We start from the raw sequence: 16118 nt of genomic DNA, 5'->3' as shown, positions 1-16118 counted from the left end.
AGAGAGAAAGAGAGAAGGGAAAGGAGAGAGAGAGAGAGAGAGAGAGAGAGAGAGAGAGAGAGACAGAGAGAGAGAGAGAGAGAGAGAGAGATGGTCAAACAAGCATTCCTTAAGCACATGCTCTATGCCAAGCACTGTGCTAAGCATTTTACACATATCTCATTTGAGAACACCCAGCTGCCTCTAATCAGCAGGTACTAATGTGCTCTGGTAGAGGGAGTTGTTCATTTGGAGCTCCCTGCACCCATAACATCTAAAGTTCAATTAAAAAAAAAAAAAACAATGTAAGGCACTGTGTTCGCTTAGGAAGAACACTGGCTTTCCTCTGCATCTGCCAGGCTCTCTTTTCAGATCTCATTCATCAAGCCTGGATACAGCAGGCTGGCTCCCCTCTAGTGACACACCAAGGGGACCCTTAGAATCTCCCATCCCAGGGGCAGCTGGTAGCTCAGTGGATTGAGGCCAGGCCTAGAGATAGGAGGTCCTGGGTTCAAATCCGGCCTCAGCCACTTCCCAGCGGTGTGACCTGGGCAAGTCACTTGACCCCCATTTCCCACCCTTACCAGTCTTCCACCTAGGAGCCAATACACAGAAGTTAAGGGTTTAAAAAAAAAAATAGAATCTTGCATCCCTCCTCCAGACAAAGCCCAGTTCTGAGGCAGAGAAGGGAAGAGCTAGGGTGGCAAAGACCCTAGGTTAATGTGGCACTCCTGTGGAGAGGCTGCCCATGGTCAGGATTAAGTTGTACTAAATCCTGCTCCATCAGTAAACCCCTTAATTTCCCTCACCCTAAAGGTTAAAGGAAGCAGTGAGCTAATGTTTAATCAAGCATGCTTGAATGTGCCATGAGCAAAATTCTATTAGCATAAAGGAAAGCTGAGTTCAGAACAGAATATCCTTAAGTATGCACGGTTTATTCTTGAACCCATGGAATGCTGGTTATTGCTTGCAGGGGGAACTAAATCTTGCTTCGCTTTCTGTGGCTGCTAGATAGGGAGTGAAATTAAATTGACAGGCCAAAGAGATGTTAGATGGGGGAAGAGTGAGAAATGTAAAAAGGAGTACGCAAGCACTTCCAAGTCCAATTGTGCCACTTTTCAAATGAGAGAAACAGCAGAATCTCCTGCTTATGTTAGTGCACAGATAAGGATCTGCCTCAAACTCAGATGGGAAACTGCTTCTCGGGTTGCTAGGCCTGAGTCAGATTTCCTGGATGGAGAGGAAAATGTTCCAAAACATACCTCCATGCACGCCTTGAAAAGCTGCAGATTGGGGAATCGTCTTGGATAGCCTATGAGAAAGGCTGGACAATAACTGATAGGTCATTGGAACCAGTGGAGAAGGGTTGGGACAGAGATATCCATTGGATCCAGGTCAGCTCTGGTAGCTTATCAGATTTGCTTAATAAAAGTACCATTTTTATCTCTTTTTTTTCCTTTGTATTAATTAGACCTCAAGGAGTTCAAAAGAAAGCTTGCCCAGTTACAGAGCATATTGCCCAGACTTGGTTGTTTCAAAAAGGAGCCCGCCATTTTCTTGAATTTAACTCTTCAAGACATGACTTTTAATTTTAGTTAAATATCTGATCCAAAAAAAAAAAGGGGGGGGGGGCAGGATATTTTATTTTCAGCCACGCAGTCATCTGCTATGCTGCCCTTGGCCCACTCTCAACCCCAGTTCAAGGTCTCAGATTTCTCAGATCCACAAAAAGCCTCACAAGTGACTCTTCTGATGCCATCTCGTCATTTCCCAGAAGTAAATTAAAACTGTTAGCATGAATGATGACTTAGCATAGAAACATGCATAGTGGGCTATCTACAATAATTAGCCCCTCAATTCTTTTTTTACTGTGGGAAAAGCTTGGAAGAATTAGCCAATAAACTGTGGGGCAGAACCAAATGAATCTTCCCCTCAGTGGTTTTTATAACTACAGTGAGGCCTTAAACTCCATGTCATTGTGTGGACTTCAGGGGCTGCTCATAAATACTCCAAAAACTGTTGTGTATTCTTTACCTAGATAATTTGGTGTTTACTGGGCCATGCAGATTTAATCTTTGCCAGGATATATCATTCAAAATGTTATCTCAGAAAGAAATGGGCAGAATCTTTGCTTTCACACAGTCTTGTCAACCCTTTGGGACAGTTCCTAGTTTAGCTCATCCTTAAAATGTCATATCCTTGGCACAAAATCAATGTCTTTCTTTCCTCATTAAAGCGATGCCTTGTCTAGGTGGGTGTGATGGCCAATCGCAGTAGTGAGCCATCAGTGCCCCCCCGTTGCTATCTAGCCTTGTCTTTTGAGAACCAGCTTGCAATTACACGCAGCGAAGATTCTTCTGTCTGACCTTTGGAAATTGAATCCAAACTTGGGGCATGAAGAGGTAGAAGACTGTAGGAGCACACTTGGGAAATCAGTAAAATTTGCACTTTGGCCCCTTCGGGAGGTTTTATGTTAAATACAGGAAAAATCAAAATGAAGAGGGTATGTTATTGCAGTTAATGGCAATAAAATAAATCACCCTTGACCTCAGTTGCCTAGCCCTTGCAGCTCTTCTGTCTAAGACAGAAGTCAAGGGTTTTTGGTAATTTTTACAATTTCTTTTTTTTTTTATTTTATTTTTGATTATTTTCTCATAGTTACATGTTTCATGTTCTTTCCCTCTCCCCCAAGCCCTCCCGACTCCCCTTAGCCGATGCACAATTCCACTGAGTTTTACATGTATCATTGATCAAGACCTAATTCCACATTATTGATAATTGGGCTAGAGTTATCATTTAGTGTCTACATCCCCAATCATGTCCGCCTCAACCCATGTGTTCAAGCAGTTCTTTTTCTTCTGTTTCCACTCCTGTAGTTCTTCCTCTGAATGTGGGTAGTGTTCTTTTCCATAAATCCCTCAGAATTGTCCTGGGACATTGCATTGCTGCTAGTACAGAAGTTCATTACATTCTATTTTACCACAGTGTATCAGTCTCTGTGCACAATGTTCTTCTGGCTCTGCTCCTTTCACTCAGCATCAATTTCTGGAGGTCATTCCAGTTCACATGGAATTCCTCCAGTTCTTTATTCCTTTGAGCACAATAGTATTCCATCACCAACAGATACCACAATTTGTTCAACCATTTCCCAATCAAAAAGCTAAATCGGTTGTATAAAAAAATCAAGCCATCCCCCAATCGATAAATGAGCAAGGGACATGAATAGATAATTTGCAGATAAAGAAATCAAAACTATCAAGAAGCACATGAGAAAGAGTTCCAAATCTCTAATAATTAGAGAAATGCAAATCAAAACAACTCTGAGGTATCACCTCACACCTAGCAGATTGGCTAAAATGATAGCAGGGGAGAGGAATGAATGTTGGAGGGGATGTGGAAAAACTGGGACATTAATGCATTGCTGGTGGAGTTGTGAACTGATCCAACCATTCTGGATGGCAATTTGGAACTATGCTCAAAGGGCTTTAAAAGACTACCTGTCCTTTGATCCAGCCATACCACTGCTGGGTTTATACCCCAAAGAGATAATAAGGAAAAAGACTTGTACAAAATATTTTTAGCTGCGCTCTTTGTGGTGGCAAAAAAATTGGAAAATGAGAAGTCAAGGGTTTGGGAAAAAAAAAAAAAGTAAAATAAATTCCCCGTGAGAGGCGATATGTAATGGTAGGATCAGAATGACACAAAGTTTAGGGTAGACACCCCAATTAAATCATAGGCCTGCCCAACCCCCAAAAAACCAAGCTATTCCTGGATTTCTTTATTCTAGAGAATAGACTATAATATCAACCTGGGTTATTTTGTTTGAAATTTCCTTTTCTCTGTGATAACAATTTCTTTCCTTCCAGTCTTTCCCTTGATTCCTGATCCCAGGTGCACCTCACAGTATGGCATGTAGTGATCACTCATGCGTTGCTTTGCCTTGATGCATTTCATTTGCCTCAGGAAAAAACAGTTTCTCTCTCCTTCCTCTCCCTACAACCTAATCTCCCCCTTCTCTCCCTTTCCTCTTCCTTCCTGCCTCAGGCTTTTTCTTTCTCTTTGTTCTCATTAGGCTTATTCTCATTAACCTGCTGGGGACAATTTTGTGGTCTAGGCAGAAAAAAAGCAATGAACCTCTTCCAGGGGGCTTTAGAAATTTCAGAATGAGTGGGCATATTTGTTGTCCCAAGGACAAACCTCTCTGGCTCCAGATAGTATCTAGCCAGCTCTTCAGCTTAATAGGACACTTTCAAGCTACTTTGTATGAGATCTTTTACCTGTCAGGAAGTTTCCTGGAACACTCTGTAGCCATTCCTATAAGTACTTAGCTGCTGAAGAATGAAACATGTTTCACCTTTATCAGTCAAGTATGCAAGGAATTCCTCTTCATCTTGATAGACTTGTAAGCATTGGCTGTGGTTAAACTTTTAGCTTTCCTTCTAACTTTTTCCTTTCTTTTCAACAAATGATAATGTTCCCTGGGTTGACCTCAGACCATTTCTATATTAATGGAACTTGGACTCAGTAAACCTCATCAGAGAATTATGGGTAAAACTTCAAACTTTTCCAATCTCATTCAAAATCTGGCCAATGAAGGAAAATAGCTTACTGTGGGAAAACACGGTTCCTGGGCCCTTCATTTTTTTAGAAGTGTCATGAAATGAAAAACAAGTAACTGGCCAAGTTTTACAGCATGAGGGCCTTAGAACTCTCCTAAGATGACACATTGGATTTATAACGTGACAGTGACAAAGCAACCTAAAATCCTTTTTTAAGAATCTCTTTCCAAACTTTGACAAAAGCCACTGAGTCACTTTCTGCAGACCTAATGGTCTTTGGCCCTCTTTTCATGATACAAAACATGATGAAAGTTATCCTGTCCCTATATGTGTTATTCCACACGCCCACCCTGCCCTCCACAGCCCACCATTTAATGACTCCTTACCACAGGAATGTCTGTAGAAGAATGAGAAACGAACCATCCTTGCCCTCTCCATCAACCTGAAGAGAGTCGGGACTTGGCTTGCATCCATCACCATTCTGCTGGGTTTTGTTACTTAGATCTTTAGTGTATACATTCTTTGCAGAGTACTGCACACGTGATGTAATTTGACCAATGTTCGCAGGCACAGTGGGGTTTACCATCCCAAGTAGGCAAGTATAAACAAAGATTGATAAGTTAGCTTGGGTGGCTTTCAGTTTCTAAGTTCCATAGATCAACTGGAAATATACTGTGAGGTTCATTCTGGCTCCTGATACACCGTGGTACTTAGTCGGTGAAGGGCTGACCCACAGCATGCCCTCAGAAGAGGCTTATCTTCTGATGTAAGGCTGTGCAATGTGTTTTTTATTAGAATAAGAAAGATTTGCAGGACAACTTTTCCTATCACATTGTAAAATGAAATCTGCAGCTAAAGCCCCACCATCAATAGGATTCCTTCATACCTGTCAGCATAAAAGTTTTCCACACCTCTTGCTGGGAGGGCTAGCAAGTCAGGATAATAGTAATAGTAATAATAATAATAATAATAATAATAACAACAACAACAACAACAACAACAACATCTAACATTCATTAAGCACTCATTTTGCTAAGTACAGAAAAACAAGGCAGTCTCTCATCTCAAAGAACTCTGTCTCCTTGGAGACTCTGGGGGAGACAACATGCAAGCAAACTACACATAAACAAGACACATGCAGGATAAATAGTCACTGAGGGAAGGTACTAGAATCAAGGCCTAGGAAAGACTTATTTAGATGGAGATGGTTTTTAGATGGGGCCTGAAGCCAGCCAGGAAATGGGTATGAAGAAAGGGAGAATTCCAAAGACTGGATGGAAGGCTGGTCAAAAAGAAAGGAGTCAGGAGATGAAGTGTCCAGTGTAAGGAAGATCAAAGAGGCCAGTGTCACTTGAAATTTTTTTTTTAAATTTTTTTTAAACATAGTTTTGTTTTTTTTTAACCCTTGTACTTCGGTGTATTGTCTCATAGGTGGAAGAGTGGTAAGGGTGGGCAATGGGGGTCAAGTGACTTGCCCAGGGTCACACAGCTGGGAAGTGTCTGAGGCCGGGTTTGAACCTAGGACCTCCTGTCTCTAGGCCTGACTCTCACTCCACTGAGCTACCCAGCTGCCCCTGTCACTTGAGATTTCTCGTCTCTAAGACACCATAGAGAAACTTGATAAGAAATATATTTTAATAAAACTAATGTTCAATGCATGCAGGTCTTAAAAACGAGAGTGGCTTTAGAATATGGGTTTGGTATTAGATTGTACATCCATCTTCAGAGAAAAGTCCCAGGTAAGAAGGCCCTTTATTAAGAGATCAAGGGATCTCAGCAGTCATCCACTCCAATCTCTGCCCTCTTTTCAATTGAAGTCCAAGAAGATAAAGTCAACATTTGTTATCAAGTGCTCACACCAGGTTTTAATATCAGAGGAGGGATTTGAACTTAGGCCCTCTGACTCTTACCATGGTACCATACTGCTTCCAGTTGGCCACAAGCTAAAGTATTTTTTCTGGCCACAACAACTCATTAAACTAAGTAAGCCAAGGAGAGAGTGCACACATCAGTGAAACCATAGATCCCTGAGGTATTGATTGAAGGAAAGAGACATCTTACACCACAGTCTAACCTCAAAACCATTTGGGGCAAGGCTGCTTTTTGTGTTAGGAGCTATAAAACTTTATTGCAATTTACTGTATTCTGCACTTCATAACTGACTCAAAACTACCAGAATAGCTGCACTTAATAGTAAATTCTTCCGGCCTCCTTTCTGCTGACTGGCCCAAAATGGGATAGATAACTTGCCAAGGTCACACAGGTAAAGAGAGGAAAAGAACCCCATTCTTTGGATTCTAAATCCCTTTCCAGATCCCAGCTTATCTAATCTGATAGAGGACTCTTGGCCATGTCCTTCTCCAACATGCTAGGGATCTCCCTCTGGATCACAGGATATCACCAGTTTTCCCGCCATCTTAGTACATGACTGGCTCAGCTCCTTTTCCAGGCCTAGATCATCTCTTTTTATACAATTTGTGAATAGTTTTTTGTTTTTTACTGATAATTTGTTGTTGCCTACCAGGTCCTTTAGGTAACCCACCTCCTTAATACTTTAGAAACTGTGATAGTCTATTATTCACAGCCATATATCACTATATAAGGCTGAGAGGTAATGAAGGCCGCAACTAAGGTTATGACTTTGTGAGTAAAAAGAACAAGTCTGGTAGGAGTGATTTTTTATGGAGGTAGAAATACCAAGATTTGGCTGGTTGGGGAAGATTGTAAGGAAGATTGAGACAGCTACGTAACTCAATGGATAGAGCATTGAGCTTAGACTCAGGAAAACCTGATTTCAAATTCAGCCTCACTTTCTAGCCATGTGATCCTGGGCAAGTCACATAACCTCTATTTGCCTTAATCTTACTGGAGAAGGAAATGGCAAACCACTTTGATATCTTTGCCAAGAAAACCCTATGACACTATGATCAAGAGTTGAACATGACTGAACATGAACTGAGCAACAAGAAGAGAGGGAAACTGAGGAAAGAGATTGAATATAGTGCCATGGTTACTTATGATCTGGGAGAGTGAAAGAATGGTAATACTCAATGGGGGCATTGAGAAGAGAGTTGGCAAGGAAAAAAGATCATGAGTTCTATTTTGGATAGGTTGAATTTGAGGTGTTTCTAGGATATTCAGTTTGAACTGTCCATTGGGCAATTGGGAATTCAGGACTAAAGCTTAGAGGAGAGACTCATTAGAATGTGAGATCCTTGGGGACCAGGGCCATGTTTTTAACCTCTCTTGGCATAATGAGTGGCACATAAGTACTTAATAAATGCTTATTGACTTGTTGGCCAACTGATTTTAGGGCTGAATATAGAAATATGAGGATGATCTGCATAGAGAGGATAATTGAACCCCAGGGAGCTGATGCAGGCGATCGAAAGGTTGTATATGCAGAGAAGATAAGAGGATCCAGGTCAGGACCTTTGGGAAGTGGCATGGATAATGAACCAGAAAAGGAAACTGAGGAACATTAGACAAAGTAGGAAGAGAACCTGGAGAGAATAGTGCCTTGAAAACCGAGAGAGAAGACAACATCCAAGAAAAGAGAGTAGTCAGTGCTGTTAAATGAAGAATAAGGATCAAGAAAGATGAGACCTGAGAAAAGACCCTAAGATCTGACAATTAACATGATCATTGGAGTCTTTGAAAGAGGAGAGTTTCTGCTGAGTGATGTCACCAAAAGCCGCCATACAAAGAGCTAAGAGGTGTAGCCAGTAACCGTAGACAGCTTTTTTCTAGCAGTTTGGCTGAAAAAGAAAGGAGAGCTATAAGACATTAGTTTGAGGGGATGATAGGGCCTAAGTGAAGGCATTTTAAGGATGGAGAAATCAGAAGTCAGTAGAAAAGAAAATAACAGATGGAGAAAGGTTAAATCATTCTCCAAAACTATCCTCTTACCCCCAATGTATAGAGTCTTCCTTGATGGAAGTTCTGTCTTCCCAGGTGAAATCAGGCAGACACATCTGAGTGACCCCTCTCTCATCCCTATAAAAAAAAAACAACCAGTAACTAGGCCTTCTTCACCACCACTCTAGGCCCCCAAGCAGCTCTGTTGTGTGGGAAAACCCATGTTTGCCTATGCTGAACTAGGAGAAAGGCTGTAGAGTCCAGGTACCATCACAAAAGATCCCTTTCATCCTCCTACTCTGGTCTTAAGATATCTCACCCAAGGCCCAGACTCCCCTATTGATTGATTCTTATCTTGTCCCTCCAGTGCTCCACTTTCATCCTTGTTATCAGGGGGGCTGTTATTCCTTACATTTTCATTTTCTGTCTCCTTAGCCTAGAGCCTTTCCCCTTCTCATCTTAGCCTCTCGGCTTCCATAAAGTCTGAACTAAAACCACACCTGCTACAGAAGGCTTTCCTGACTCCCCCTCAATATTATTATGCCTTCCTTCTGATATTCCTTCCAACTTGTCCTCTATATATCTTCTTTGAACGTGTGTATTTTTCTTTGCATTTCTCTCCCTTAATAGAACAAGAGTTTTTTGAGGTCATGGATGGTTTTCCCTTTACTTTGTACTTCAGTGCTGGTAAAAACCAATCAGGATTTGTGTTTCACTGCCATAGGAGACCCATACAAGGAAAGCAGGTCCATTGTGGAGAGTCCTAGAATAGAGATGGATTAAATGATTCCTTTTTAAAAGACCTTTTAAAAAAAATAACTGGCATTTTTTTCAAAGAAATTTTGTTTAAAATCATTACTCACACAATAAATTATATTCAGTTTGTAGCAACTGGAAAAATTAGCCACATTCTAATGATAAAGAAAGAAGATTAAGAGAGCCAGAGGGAAAGGAGAAAGTGGGGTTGGAAGGAAAGAAAAAACAGAATGTTGGAATAAGCAAAAACTGTCAGAAAGCATATTATGTGATGTTGAAGTATTAAATTATCAAGGAAAATATTGACTTTCTCCTCCTCCTTCTTTTCTTTGAAACCTTCACTTCCTTTCAAAATGTTTACTTTAATACCAGGCTATTTAGGCAGAATTACCCATAATGGGGAGAGGTAAAGAGAAAAAAGAAAGAGAAGCCTCGAAATTTTCTTGAAGACTTTAAATTATCTTCTTGAACAGTACACGTACAGTTGAAATACCTTCTAACTCAGTGGATCATATTTGGGCAGCACAAATTATGCCAAATTCACCTGCTACGAGAATGGGATTTTGGGAAATGGTCATGGATGTCAAAACAGGGACCTGATTTGGCACTCTGCAGCTTTTCCAAATTGCTGTTCTTCCCTTATCTCTGTTAAAATGGAATTGAAAGAGGTGGCGAGCCAGGCCTAGAGATGAGGTACTGGGTTCAAATCTGCCCTCAGATACTTCCTAGCTGTGTGACCCTGGGCAAGTCATTTATCCCCAGTTGCCTGGCTCTTACTGCTCTTCTGCCTTGGAACCTATACTTAGTATTAGTTCTAAGATGGAAGGTAAAGGTTTAAAAAAATATGGAATTGAAGTCCCCACATTTTGTCTATACAACCATTCTGTGGCTTCTAATATGTGAAATGATCATGTCAGCATGTATTATTATTTCTTCTCTTAATAATTAAAGCTGGCACCTATATAAGTATGTTAAGATTCCAAACCAGTTTATAAATATTCTCTCTTTTGATCCTCACAACAGCTCTTAGGAAGCAGGTAATTACTATTATCCCCATTTTAGAGATGAGGAAACTGAGGCAGTCAGAGGTTGTGACTTGCCCAGAGTCACATAGCTTTTAAGTGTCTGAGACAAGATTTAAATTCCCATCTTCCTTACTCCAAGTATCCACTGGGCAACCCAGCCCAGCTTTTGATATCACAATTCTTACCTTTACCAGTTTACACAAGCCTTGAGCAAAAAACATGTTCTCAAGGGATGAAAGAAGCCAAACAAAACTATAACCAAAGGCAATTAGGCATGTCCCTCACCCTTGACCCTGAAAGTGCTTCTGCCCCTCCTTTGGGAGTGACCTGGCATAGACAAACAGCAAATTAAAACAGGAAGACACATGGCCTGAGAGCATTAGACAACTGCACAGTCATTCCTTTCATTTTCTACTCCCCGCCTTCACTCGCTGATAGGATTTGAGCCTTGGCCATCCGGTATGAGAGGAGCCAGTTTGTATCTTAGAAGTAACTTCATTTCTGACCTCCCTTTGATTTGCCCATACTGTGTCCCTGTCTCAAGCCCAAGCCACCAGCACCCCAAGCTGTCAGCTGCACTAGACACCTCCAGGGTTGGGTCCAGACCCCATAGATCGAAGGGGAGAGTAGCTTGACTCCCTTCTGGTACTCAGGGTCTCACATGAATCAGAAAGATTCATTAATTATAGTTAGATGACTAGGTTAGATCTCAAAGGAAGAAACAGAGATCAGCCCACTTTTCCTCTGGGGCTAATTATTTCAACGTGGAATGTCTAGAAGTAGCCAACTCTTTTTTTCTCCTATTCCTCCCCCCCCCAACCTTATTTTAGTATTAGACAGTTTTCAAAGTATCACAAAGTTAACTGAGCCTTTGTTTTCTCTCCTGTACCTTTACGAGTACTGATGATGACATTTAAAAACCATTGTCTATTCATTCTTCATTGCTTTATTCCTCTTTTTTTTTTTAAACCCTTAACTTCTGTGTATTGGCTCCTAGGTGGAAGAGTGGTAAGGGTGGGCAATGAGGGTCAAGTGACTTTCCCAGGGTCACACAGCTGGGAAGTGTCTGAGGCCGGATTTGAACCTAGGACCTCCTGTCTCTAGGCCTGGCTCTCAATCCACTGAGCTACCCAGCTGCCCCTGCCTTATTCCTCTTGATGCTTATGAACAATAAAATTAAAAATTTGCAAGGCATTGAACTGGATTGTAGGGTAACGTGGAAATGAGGTAATTTGACCCAGACACTTCTGTATCTTTTTTCAAGAAAGTCCTGTTGTTGCTCACTCGTTTTTAGTCACGTCGAATTCTTCATGGCCCCTTTTGGAGTTTTCTTAGCAAAAATACTACAGTGGTTAGCCTTTTCCTTCTCTAGCCTCTTTTGCAGATGAGGAAACTGAGGCAAGTAGGGTTAAATGACTTGCCCAGAGTCACAAAGCTAGGAAGTATCTGTAGACAGATTTGAATTCATTAAGATGAGTCTTCCTGATTCCCAGCCCAGTGCTCTATCTACTGTGCCACTCAGCTGCCCACTATGGAAATAGAATTTGATCCATATGTCTCTACATCTCTTTTCCGGAGAGTCACAAATATTATTTCCGTTTTCCCCTTCCTCTATCTAAGTACTAGCAGGTCCTCATAACTGATTTAAGTTTCTTTTCAAATTATGTAGATTAACATTATCTCAGTGAAGCTTAAATCCTAATAATCCTTCTAACTTTCCTTTTCATTAGGTTATGAATTCCTTGTAGGCAGGGACCATTTTTTTTAACCTTCTCTGCATCTCCACAGATTCAGTGGTTCAATGCCTGACACATACTAGGGCTTCATAAATGTTTATTGGCTTTGTAATTAATAGTACACATTAAAGGAACAAGAGCAAACCATTAACCTCACAGTGCAGTATGGAGATCATTTAGATAAGAAAATGCCCTCTTTCAATGAAAGTTAGCACTTTTTCCTGCAACTTGTCTTAGTTGCCAAAAGTTCTTGAGAAGTAAAGTAGCTTCCCCAGAGTCACATAGCCAATGTATATAAGAGGCAGAACTTGAATTTGAGTCTTCCTTTCTCCAAGGCCAGCTCTGTATCTTGCTATTGGGGCAAAAACATGATGGAAAAATGGCAGATCATTCCAATGCTTTTTCTCTCTTTTAGTTATTTCCTTTTTCTCCTGTATATGGCTTGCTTATTGTCTCTCCCATTAGACTATAAGCTCCTTAAGGGCAGAGACTATATTTTGCTTCTTTTTTTTACTCCCAGTGCTTAGCATAATGCCTGACACATTGCAAGAGATTAATAAATGTTTACTGACTGATTAATTGAGGAAAAAACTATATTTTTATTCTCTTTGTTGTGATTTGATAGTGAGGAAGGAAAGCTGATAGACAGTTTTTACTTAATAGATGATTCAAGGAAGAATGCTTCCTTTTGTTCTTAGTTGAATAAAGCTTCCTTGAAGCATTGACAAGTGTGAGATGAGATTTGAATTAGCAGATGTGACAGTAACTCACAAGCTAGGGGAGGAGAACCTGTGGAAATGAAGCTACATTTTTTTAGCCTGAGATTATAGAAAACTCATGTTAAAAATAAAGGAACTAGTAAATTATCAGAGTAATCTAATGCTTGATAAACCCAAAGGTTCTAGTTTTGGACACAAGAACTCTGACAAAAATTTCTGGGAAAATTAGAAAGCAGTATGACAGAAACTAGTTATAGACTAGCATCTCTCACACTATATACCAAGTTAAGCTTAAAATGGATACATGAAGGATGATATAAGTAAATTAAGGAGAAAATTCTACCTGTCAGATCTATGGATAAGGGAAAAATTTATGGCCAAACAAGACTTTTGGAAAATCACAGGCAAAAAAATGGATAATTTTAGTTATATTAAATTTAAAAGGTTTTGCACAAGCAAAGCAATGCAACCAAGATTATAAGGAAAGTAGGAAACTGCAAGGGGTTAATAGCAAATTTCTCTCATAAAGGTCTTATTTCTCAAATATATAGGAACTAAAGTCAAGTTTGTAAAAATAAGAGTCATTCCCCAATTGATAAATTGTAAAAGATTACAAAAAGGCAACTTTTAGAAGAAGAAATCAAAACTATCTATAATCATATGAAGAAATTCTTCAAATCACTATTGATTAGAAAAATGCAAATTCAACAGCTCTGAAATACCACCTCATACCTATCAGATTGGCTAACATGATAGAGAAAGAAAATAATATCCTGGAGGGGATATAGAAAAATAGGAATACTAGTGAATGTTGTTGTTATAAATTGGTCCAAACTTTCTGGAGAACAATTTGGAAAAGCATACACAAAGGGTTATAAAGCTCTGCATACCTTTTAACCCAGCAATACCACTGGTAGGTCTGTATCCCAAAGATATTTAGAAAAAAAAAAAGGCAAAAAGATAGTTAAATAAATAAATAAATATAAATATTTTTAGATAAAACAGCTCTTTTTGTGGTAGCAAGAAATTTGAAATTGAAGAAGTGCTCATCCATTGGGAGATAGCTCAACGAGTAATAAATGGCATGTGATTGTGATGGAATACTATTGTTTTTGAGAAATGATGAATAGGATAGATACTTTATATGAATTGCTACAAAGTGAAGTGAGCAGAACCAGAACATTGTATACAGTAACAGCCATATTGTAAAAGATAATCAGCTGTGAAAGACTTTTCTATTCTGATCAATACAGTGATCCAAGACAAGTCTATGTAGGGCTTATGTTGAATAATTCTATTTGCCTCCAGAGAAAGAACTGAAAAACTCTGTGTGTAGATTGCTGCAGAATTTTTTTCACTTTATTTTCCTTGCATCTTATTTTTGTAATGGCTAATTTGGAAATGTATTTTGTATGATTTCACATATATTATTAATATACTTCATGCCTTCTCAGTGGGTAGGGGAGGTACTAGAGGGACAGAGTAAATTTAGAACACAAAAAAAATTTTAATAACAATAAGTAAATAATAATTTTAAAAAAAGAAATCATGGAAATATGGGAACGTAGGTAATATAGCATGAGAGATGGTAACAGGATCATAGATGTAGAGCTAAAAGGTTAGAAACTGTCAAATCCAATCTCTCCTCCCTGCCCGTATTTTTCAGATAGGAAAACAGCACAGAAAAGTTAATTTGTCCAAGGCTACAGAACTAGTAAATATTTGAGTCAAGATTTGAACCCAGGTTTTCCCTATGTTCAGGAGATCAAACTGCCTCACTTTTATAGGTCCAAAAAATAGAAGCAGGATCTAGGTCAGTGATTCCCAAAGTGGGCACCACCACCCCCTGGTGGGTGCTACAGCAATCCAGGGCGGCGGTGATGGCCACAGGTGCATTTGGGGGTGGTGAATAACTGTAAGGGGGAGGTGATAGTATGTGACAGGGGGCGCTAAATAATATTTTTTCTGGAAAGGGGGCGGTAGGTTAAAAAAGTTTGGGAACCACTGATCTAGGTAAAATAGAACTCAATCATTTGACCTCATTTGACTGAAATATTGGGAAGAATTCAGCTTACTTACTTTCCCTCCTTCCCTTCCCTCAAAAGAGAATAGCCAGTGCTGTTCTCTTCTAGGCTCACACTAAGAGCAGAGTAGATTATAGGAACTTAAGATAGGGAAAACAACATTAAAAAAAAAAATTCTTTGCTGTCATTAGTGACTGCTCTGGTACTTAACCACTGTGGATAGGAAAAGAAATCCTAGGACTAGGATTTTATTAGTGGTCTTTCTTCTTGTCTCAACAAGTTCCAGGGAACTAGGAACAAATGTCAGACTTAGCATATTTGTATTTGGTTCCCAGCCTGTAGACAACAAGAAATAAATCAAGATGGTGGAAATGGAAAAGAGGGACTCACACAAAATCATTCAGAGGAGAGGCAAGAAGATAGGTCCACCTGTACATCACCTCATGGACAGAGCAATAGACATAGAGAAAGAGGGACAAAGAATGAGGACCTGCTGTGAGACTGGGCCTGTGATTTCACTGGCATAAGGAACTCTCAGGGGAGAAAACTCCCTCTTTCAATGCAGGTTGGCCCCTGTTTTCTGAGTTGTCTGCAGTATTTGAGAAGCTGAATATCAGAGGCAAGATTTGAATTCCAGACTTCTGGCTTCAAGGCCAGCTCTCTGTACACTCATGCTGCTCAGGCCAAGGAACAAAGGATAAAATGTCCCTCATGTTGCCCAAGAGCCAACAGTAGGCTTCATCCTTTTCTCCCTCAGTACCCTGCTTATTCTCAAACTCCCCGGGTATTCCCAGCTCCTGACTCCTCTCTTTCCATCTCTCAGTAGTTCACAAAGAGCCTTTTCGTTTCAAGGACTCAGTCATTTCTGTCTAGCCTCTCCTCCAGTTATTGTGCTAGACACATTCACCAGAACTGCTCTAAGCAGTCCCCCAGCTCCATGGCCGAGCTTAAAGGGAGGCCAGTTAAATACAGGGTCAGCTCCTTCCTTACTCACATTCTGACAGAGCCACTGAGAAAGCCAAGATGAATGATCCACAAGTCTTATTTCAGGACTGTGGTGCTTATCTCAGAATTCTGGCTTAAGCAGTAAGAATGTCATCATGTAGAAAATATGCCGAAGCATGAGACACAGTGTGTATGTGTGTGTGTGTGTGTGTGTGTGTGTGTGTGTGTGTGTGTGTGAGAGAGAGAGAGAGAGAGACAGACAGACAAAGAGACAGACAGACAAAGAGAGAGGCAGATAGAAAGAGACAGAGAAAGAGAGAGACAGACTGACAAAGAGAGAGACAGAGACAGAAAGAGAGAGACAGAGAGAGAAAGAGAGAGACAGAAAGAGACAGAGACAGAGAGAGACAAAGAGAGATAGAGAAAGAGACAGACAGACAGACTGACAAAGAGAGAGACAGAGAGAGAAAGAGACAGAAAAAGAGAGAGACAGAAAAAGAGAGAGACAGAAAGAGAG

The sequence above is a fragment of the Gracilinanus agilis genome, chromosome 6 (genome assembly GCF_016433145.1).
Source record: "Gracilinanus agilis isolate LMUSP501 chromosome 6, AgileGrace, whole genome shotgun sequence".
Classification (NCBI taxonomy): domain Eukaryota; kingdom Metazoa; phylum Chordata; class Mammalia; order Didelphimorphia; family Didelphidae; genus Gracilinanus; species Gracilinanus agilis.
Note: the sequence above shows the minus strand (reverse complement) of the source record.